Genomic DNA, 10,000 nt, shown 5'->3' with positions numbered 1-10,000 from the left:
CAAACAGTCTCGCGACCCATTCTTGAACACTTCACGACCCATAGTTTGGGAATCACTGCCTTAGACAGAGTAATACTAACTGAAACTTCCTACATATGAAAATAGTGAGTGACTAATCATACGTAACAAAGACAATGGTGAAAGGAAGATATAAAGTAAAAACACAAAAGAAATCCGACCCATAGAGACAACAGAGTGGCGAAAGAGGACCACAGAAAGGGGAATAGTGGTGACAGAAGTAACAGTTTAGGAGCTTGTCTACCAACAGAGTGGTTAACGAATAGAATAGACTTAGTAACCATGTAGTGAGCGCTGAAATGGCGATGACAGATGGTAAGGGGCATGGAACTGCCTAGCCCTAATGTGAGCTTTATGGTCTCCTGCAGTCTTCTTTATTCTTATGTATTTATAGGAATTACCCAATGACTGAAAGTTTCCTTCTTCTTCTTCTTCTTTTCCTTCTTCTTCTTCTTCTTCTTCTTCTTCTTCTTCTTCTTCTTCTTCTTCTTCTTCTTCTACAACTTCTTCTTCTTCTTCTTCTTCTTCTTCTTCTTCTTCTTCTTCTTCTTCTTCATCACCTCCTTCTTCTCCTTCTTATTCTTCTTCTTCTTCTTCTTCTTCTATTACTACTTCTTTTTCTTCTTCTTCATCATCTTCTTCTACTTCTACTTCTTCTTCTTCTTCTTCTTCTTCTACTTCTTCTTCTTCTCCTTCTTCTTCTTCTTCTTTTTAACGCAGACTCCTTTAGTTAGCTGTGCGCTATCTGCCACCTCCGGAAACAACCCACTTTTACACATAAGTCTGTCCAGTTCATTTTCCTACATTTCGTTTTTCTTAGTTTTAATCTGCAGTCACTTTTCTTTTTGTTAGATCACTTGTTACTTTGAAATATTTGCTTTCTCCGCTTTTTATATTATTCTACTTTCCCCGCCTAATGATAATTTGTAAGTTGCAATTCTTAACCTTGATGGTGTTCTCGTTATTTCTTATAGCTTCATTTATCTATTTTTTTTTACTATTATTCTTTTATTTTAATTACTTTCTTGTCACCCATTAAATTTTTAAGGTTTCTCTTTTTTAATATGAGTTCACGTGTCATAACTGTAACATTGCTAACATTCTCGCTCTCATCTAATGTGAGGTCTATTCCATTTTTTTTTATCCACTTCAGCGTTTTCAAATTCATTTATGACCCACAAGCTTTTAGAAAAGTTTGTTATTCTTAAATTGTAGGTCTTTGAAAAAATTGACCAGCATTTCACCTCTGCCATTTCTCCTTTTCCAAAATTCCCACCACATGATTTACCTGGTATGGCCGTCTCCACTTTAGCATCGTAGTTATTCACTTTTTTCTCTCGATTCATTACCTGACATGCGTCATCATAGAAATACTCTATTTCATCGTCTGAACTCTGTGAAAATGCTTCATAATCCTGATTACTTTAGAGTGTATCTTTTACATACTGTAATCACAATCCAATGAATTTCACTACGTTACTAGCAATCTCTCGATTGAGAAAGATTCCTGTTCCACCAGATGTCTCCTTCCCTTTACCTCCATAGTGGAACAGACTAAGGCTATGAGTGCCTTATAGCTGCATGAGATTTTCTTCCCTGCTTCAGACCTCACTCGGTCCAACGATATCCTAGCTGATGTTCTCCAGTTCTTCCATCGAACTCTCCAGTTTGTGGTCTTCTGCGAGGATTCCCACGCTGTACATTTAGATTTTCACTTTCTATGAGTTGTTTAGTGCTTACATTTGGCGGCACACTGCCTTTAGGTGAATATCCGTCATGGTATTGACTGTACAGTATTGTCCATAGTGATTTGGGAGGCTGTGGCAGTTTAATCTCACCTCCTTGCCAACCAGTTTTTGGTGAGATTCATCTTTGGTTCCACTTGCCTTTGCCCAAAGAACCTCAGCACTTTTGTTAAGAACAGGATGGAAGGAAGGAACAACTGGCGCAGGACTATTGAAAGACACAGTCCTCGTCACTTCACCGAGGTTGAGGCCTCTTTGGTATTTCTTATATCGCCGGCGACAGCGGGAACGTCTTGGGACTTCGAGGGCGACTCCTCCTTCCCTCAGCTGAATAAATTGGCCGGCTGGAAGCCGAACCCAACATGATTCTTATATTGTAAAGGCTTAATCAGACGTTCTTTGGTAAGTGAAAAAGTTCTTCTGACTTAATGAAATTGTTTGGAAGTAGGCAGTTACAGATTAAGAAAGTAAGAGTACAGGAGGCCAATCGGTTGATCGAGGTATGTCTTACCTGTTTCTCCAATGACTCAAAGATTCCCAGGTGAATCACTTCATCCGATGGTAACCAAGATAGACATGTAAGGTGACACTCGCGAACGAATGAAGTGTTGCATTGCCTACTGATGCTTATCAACAGTCTTCATGAATGACCAATAAAACAAAGAAACCTAGGAAGTAAAAGTACGAAGAAACAATTCCTATCAGAAACATCCTTTAACTCCTCTAGCCCTCGAACGTAAAAAAAAAAAAAAAATCCTACGATCCATGCAACCTTGAAGAGTCTCTCCCTTGTAGCTTTCAAAAAAGCTTCTTGCTATCCCAGATGAGGTCCTTGTAACCCCAAGAAGCCTCTCGTGACCCGAACAGAGATCCTTATGAACCTAGAGAAGATCCTTGTGACTTGCAAGAAGGTTTTCGAGGCTATTAGATAAAATATCCTTGTGATCTCCAGGAAGACCCTACAACCCTCAAGAAGCTCCTTGTGACCCTTAGAGAGATCCTTGCAACTTTAAATAACATCCTCAAGACCCATAGAGATATCCTCCAATCTCCTCTGTCAATCTCTCTCTCTCTCTCTCTCTCTCTCTCTCTCTCTCTCTCTCTCTCTCTCTCTCTCTCTCTCTCTCTCTCTCTCTCTCTCTCTCTCTCTCTCTCTCTCTCTCTCTCTCTCTCTCTCTCTCTCTCTCTCTCTTCTCTCTCTCTCTTCTCTCTCTCTCTCTTCTCTCTCTCTCTCTCTCTCTCTCTCTCTCTCTCTCTCTCTCTCTCTCTCTCTCTCTCTCTCTCTCTCTCTCTCTCTCTCTCTCTCTCTCTCTCTCTCTCTCTCTCTCTCTCTCTCTCTCTCTCTCTCTCTCTCTCTCTCTCTCTCTCTCTCTCTCTCTCTCTCTCTCTCTCTCTCTCTCTCTCTCTCTCTCTCTCTCTCTCTCTCTCTCTCTCTCTCTCTCTCTCTCTCTCTCTCTCTCTCTCTCTCTCTCTCTCTCTCTCTCTCTCTCTCTCTCTCTCTCTCTCTCTCTCTCTCTCTCTCTCTCTCTCTCTCTCTCTCTCTCTCTCTCTCTCTCTCTCTCTCTCTCTCTCTCTCTCTCTCTCTCTCTCTCTCTCTCTCTCTCTCTCTCTCTCTCTCTCTCTCTCTCTCTCTCTCTCTCTCTCTCTCTCTCTCTCTCTCTCTCTCTCTCTCTCTCTCTCTCTCTCTCTCTCTCTCTCTCTCTCTCTCTCTCTCTCTCTCTCTCTCTCTCTCTCTCTCTCTCTCTCTCTCTCTCTCTCTCTCTCTCTCTCTCTCTCTCTCTCTCTCTCTCTATCTCTCTCTCTATCTCTCTATCTCCCTCTCTCTCTCCCTCTCTTCTTTTTAACTCTCTCTCTCTCTCTCTCTCTCTCTCTCTCTCTCTCTCTCTCTCTCTCTCTCTCTCTCTCTCTCTCTCTCTCTCTCCCCCCCAAGTGAAAGAAATAGTTTTATGGTAATGAATAACCTAAAGTATAACCTATGGAAAAGGATGCCACCATAATGTAGTGGGTTCGACTTACTGTGCTTGCCATCAACAGTAATATCTATACAGATATTTCTGTTAAAATACAATACAGAATAGCATAACTACATACATTATGGCTTAGGATATCCAGTAATCAGCAAATGGAATATATTTCAGATGATTAATTGTATTATTACTGATATTATCATGTCGTATTTATAGGTACGTCTACATTATATATATATATACATGTATATATATATATATATATATACATATATATATGTGTGTGTATATATATATATATATACATATATATATATATATATATATATATATATATATATATCTGTGTGTGTGTGTGTGTGTGTGTGTGTGTGTGTGTGTGTGTGTGTGTGTGTGTGTGTGTGTGTGTGTGTGTGTGTGTGTGTGTGTGTGTGTGTGTGTGTGTGTGTGTGTGTGTGTGTGTGTGTGTGTGTGTGTGTGTGTGTGTGTGTGTGTGTGTGTGTGTGTGTGTGTGTGTGTGTGTGTGTGTGTGTGTGTGTGTGTGTGTGTGTGTGTGTGTGTGTGTGTGTGTGTGTGTTGTGTGTGTGTGTGTGTGTGTGTGTGTGTGTACATATATATATATATACATATATATACACATATTTATATATATATATATTTATATATATATATATGTATATATATATATTTACATATGTATATATATATATATATATACATATATTCATATATATATGTATATATATATATATATATATATATATATATATATATATATATATATATATATAAAGTGTTTTTCCCACTTATAAGGGAGATAGCCAATTCAAACGACACGTACCCTTCGGGCTGCGTCATAATATAATTCACACATAAGCTCTCTCTACCCGCCATCAACCACCCTCCCTTCCTTTTATAACAGTATCATTTATACACAGCCACTGTCCATTCATCACAACCTCCTCCCTTCTCCCTCCCTTGCTCAACAGACATTCCCCTCTTGATCAACGCCCCCTTCGACCCATCCATCCATCTCATCCTCGGTCGTCCCTTCAAATTCACTCCCTCCACATCTGCCTTCCACTCCTATTTTACTAACCTTTCTTTACTCATTCTTTCTATGGGCCCAAACCACCCAATAATCTTTCATCACCATTATTTTTCATCTCCATTTCCATTCCCACTCTCCTCCTCGCCTCTTCCTTTTTCACTCTATCCAACCTAGTAACGCCTACCATACTTCTCGGACATTCCATCTCAAATACACTCAATGTTTTCATCGCTGCCTTTCTTAAATTCAGTCTGTACCCCATACAAAGCCGTCGGCACAAACACCACTTCATATAATCTCTTCTTTGTATATATTCCCAGATGTCAGGTACGTATGTAATATATATGTATATATATATGCATACATATATATATATGTATATAATATATATATATACATATATATATATACAGTATATATATGTATATATATATATATATATATACATATATATATATGTATATATATATATATATGTATATGTATATACATATACATATATATATATACCTATATATATACACATATATACCTATATATACACATATCCTATACATATATATATACACATATATACCTATATATATATACACATATATGAGTGGAAGGGTGGTGAGTTAAACACAGAGAACAGTTGGAGTTTTATTCACTGACGTTTCGTCCTTACCAGGACATTCTCAAAGTACATACAGTTTCAGAAAATCAACAGCTTATATAATCCATCCTTGCCGTGTTCCTCCCCCTCTATACTCTCATCCGTCCTCAACCCTTTTTCATGTGACTCCGACCATGCCATTTTTCCCTCCGTTCTCAATTGTCCTTTTTACCTCCTTGATAATCAGAGTACCTACCGCTCCTGCTAATTTTATAAACCCCTCCCTATGGTTGATGCAGGGGTGGGAAGTAGTATAGGCTGCCTCCACTATTTTTCTTTTCTTTTTCTCTAGACCTTTGTGGAGCGCTTCTATCTTGTTCCAATCCGGAAGATGACCACATTAGTCTAAGTAAACTACTAGCGAGTTGGAGGTTCTGTGAGATCTGACGTCATTTTTGTGCTCATATGTCCGTAGCTCCACTGATCTTCCCGTCTCTCCATAATATCCTAACGGACAACCACCACATGGAATATTGTAGATCGCGCTTTTCTCCATATCCTTTTCTGCTTTATTTCTCTTCTTGACAACTTCTCCTAATTTTGTACCCGTGGAGAAAGCAACGCTCACACCCGTACACACATATACATGTGTGTGTGTGTGTGTGTGTGTGTGTGTGTGTGTGTGTGTGTGTGTGTGTGTGTGTGTGTGTGTGTGTGTGTGTGTGTGTGTGTGTGTGTGTGTGCGTGTGTGTGTGTGTGTGTGTGTGTGTGCGTGTGTGTGTGTGTGTGTGTGTGTGTGTGTGTGTGTGTGTGTGTGTGTGTGTGTGTGTGTGTGTGTGTGTGTGTGTGTGTGTGTGTGTGTGTGTGTGTGTGTGTGTGTGTGTGTGTGTGTGCGTGCATATACTATACATTAGAGAGGAAGAGAGGAGGAAGAGGGGGGGAAGAAGTGGAGGAATAAAAGGAGATTGAGGATTGTGTGAAAACTTTATGTCCGACACCGATTTACATGCTTGCGGGTCCTTCAGGGACGAAGGAAGGACCTTGCTGGAGACCCAGCCGTGGCACCGCCGCGAGTCGACTCCATCCGGGATGCACTCGGCCCTCTGCCGAAGGGTGCCCCAGGCGAGTCGCGCCCTCGGCGCAGTGGGCGCGACGAGGGACACGAGACGCAGGAAGGCGGCACCTGACCAGGGGACCAGAGGAGGTCTGAACCCCTTTCTTACCTACGTCACCAGACGATTCGACTCGATTTCTCTTCGTGGGAATCAGCGAGAGCGTTCGAAGGCCCAAGGGACAAGGGAACTTTGGACGGGGTCACACATGCCTGAGAGAGTGACGAACCGGGCTTGCCCAAGCTGACATCGGCTTCTGTCGCAAAGTACTGCCCTGTTACCTCACAAGGACCCATGAGGTGCTGGGAAGTGGCGGAAGTCGGGTGTTGAGCGGTGGCAGCCCACTCTCTCAGGTGGTCGGAGTTCCCTCGGCCCTTGGTGCCCTCAGATGATCTCAACGAACCAAAGGAGGAAGACCCCGCGGAGGAAGGAGAGCCGTGTCGCCCAACGGCCTAGGCGTTTGACCATTTGCCCGCGGCACTCCAGGGGAAAGGCTCTACGGATTCGACTTAAAATGGAATTGGCCAAACCTGAAAACGCTCAGCAAGACGTCTTAATGTCCATTCTACAAAATGAAGACCAAAACTGTACCGCATAGTCCAGGATGGGTCTAACCATCACCAGATAAGATTTAATTATAAGATCTGTACTTTTGTTTTTGAACAATCCTTACAATAAATCCTAATGCATCGTTAGCTCTATTTTTGGCACTAATGCACTATTTCCTGTGTTGAAGTTCAGGACTCACTAATGGTCTCAAGTCTTTTTCACGTTTAATTTTCTCTAAAACGGTGTTACCTAAACTATACCGGTTTTCTGGGTTTTATGAACGTACGTTTAATACACTACACTTTGAGACAATGAAATGCATTTTTCTTTCACATTTTCTACATGACAATCAGCTCGAATGACATAGTGTGTACGTGACGATAATGCGAATTCTCATACAGCACTAATTTATGCTCTATCACGATCTCGCCCTTTAAGGACTCTATTGACATTGAAGTGATCTGCCGACTCAAGGGACTATCACTCTAAGCTATTTTTCCTTCAACCTCCGATTAATCAGCGGTGCCACCCACCGTAAAATCACTACAGTAAAATATTTTGTTTTCTCAATAAAAATACATAGAAAGTCATTTGATATGCTGGGGAAGTCTTTTCTCCTACGGCATATCAGATTCCTTACCGAAAGCTACGATCTGCAAATCTGCTCCAAAAGTCGAAGGAAAAATAGCCCAGTGTGATGACGCACAATTGACAGACCCCTTTGACTTGCCTCTTGCCTGCTTAACCACCACGTGTACATACTTTGAGCATTTTCCACTTAAATACACTAACGCGCACGCATTGTATGTCATTAACTCATTACTATTGGCATTATCTATCTTGTTAAGTCATTATAATCAAGCACTGTACCTCACAACCCTTTCCATGCCCCAGCGAATAATGACGAGTAAAAGAATGTTACGACATTTGATCTCAATTGATCTTAAACCAAAAGCTTCATCATCACCATCCCCTCCACCACCTTCAAACTCTAGGTACACGTAGATTCGAAACACCTGCCAGAACTGCACAATTGCCAGTCAAATATATTTAAGAGATATATGATATTCTACAAATTTTATGATAAGTATCGCACTTTTTCAACATACTCAGTCCATAGACGCGGAGATTAAAATATTCTCGAAAATATACATACACTCTAGTAGATATACGAATAAGGAAAGAAATGGAAAAATACCTTTGAAATAGGCAGCTACGTATTTCGTATCTTCAGTTCACTAAAGATTGATAATCTATAACCGCTTGAAACTTTATACAATTAAGGATCGTATTGATGATCAAGTAATCATCAGTGTCAAAACCGCGTCTTAATCAAAGACAGATTAATAGATTAAAGGGATTGGAAATAAAATGTTTTATGCATGGCAGACATTAAGACCGCGTCTTATTCAAAGACAGTTTTATGCATGGCAGACATTAAGACCGCGTCTTAATCAAAGACAGATTAATAGATTAAAGGGATTGGAAATAAAATGTTTTATGCATGGCAGACATTGTCAGAGAACAGAGCAGATTTCAAGGACATGATTAGAAGGATAAGAATAGTCTACAATGAGTCTACCCTTCACACACAATAACTAGTGGGCCACACATAGGTAACCAATAATAGAAATATTGAGTCTTACACTAAAAAACATATAGACTGCTGGGACACCACAAACACAAACATCTGCAAACTAACTTAATTGTTTTAACATTAATTAAGTCCTCTCGTTCATCAATTTACATGCAGGGCAGGAGTTAAATCACGACACATTAGATTTTATGCCACCCACCCACCCAACGTTTTATATGGTAGAAGGACGCACAACGAGACATGCAATCATTTCATACAAATTACAACGAAATTACAAAACAAACAAAATCTCACAGTACAGAATTCACACATGAATGATTTGAGAGGTGGAACACAAAATTAGGAGGGTGTCAACAGGAAAGAAAAAAATTTACATTCATACCATAAAAACCTCATCTTTTTAATAACTAAATACTTGGCAGCGGTAACACAGGCATCACGTAACAACATTTATGAAACTGTACACTCAGTCAGATACACTTAGATTATAATGCAGACTCGATTTATACAAGTTTACACACACACACACACACACACACACACACACACACGCACGCACGCACGCACGCACACACACACACACACACACACACACACACACACACACACACACACACACACACACACACACACACACACACACACACACACACACACACACACACACACACACACACACACACACACACACACACACACACACACACACACACACACACGATTGTTTCTCATTGTGATTTTATGGTGATACCTCCTTCATAGCAATCGTGCATCTTTTACATGTTGATTTCGTAGAGATAAACAGAATAACATAATATAGAATCAAATTTCCCTCGAGTTTACAAAAGATGGATGCAAGAATAGAGAAGAGATGACTGAAAGAATATCAAAGTACAATAGAGGTGTCTGTTCCTTATATCCTATCCTAAAAGATATAAATGTCCCTACGGAGGCAAAGAAAACTATTTTTGAATAAGTTTTGGTACCCACTTTAGTGTATGCAGATGGACAGCTCTTAATGGAAGAGGATGTGGTAAAGGGGAAGATGGGGGGAGTATTTTAGAGAGCTGTTGAATGTGAAGGAGGATAGAGAAGGATTGGTGGTAGCATTGGGAGGTGCTAAGAAAATGATGGTGATAAGAGAGGAAAATGAAGAAGAAATAAGAAAAGATGAGGTGCAACTAGCTCTGAAAATTATGAGAACAGGTAAGGCACCAGGGTTAGATGGGTGTCATGCAGGGTGTCTGAAGAAAGTAGGTACAATAATAGTGAACTAGCTAGTGGGGTTGTTTAGTGTGTGCCTAAGGGAGGGTAGAGTGCCTGAGGACTGATGGAGTGCCTGTAGAGTTCCACTTTACAAGGGAAA

The sequence above is a fragment of the Oratosquilla oratoria genome, chromosome 20, assembly GCF_046742065.1.
Source record: "Oratosquilla oratoria isolate Oo_2021 chromosome 20, ASM4674206v1, whole genome shotgun sequence".
In the NCBI taxonomy this organism is placed as follows: Eukaryota; Metazoa; Arthropoda; class Malacostraca; order Stomatopoda; family Squillidae; genus Oratosquilla; species Oratosquilla oratoria.
This window is presented reverse-complemented; position numbering follows the sequence as displayed.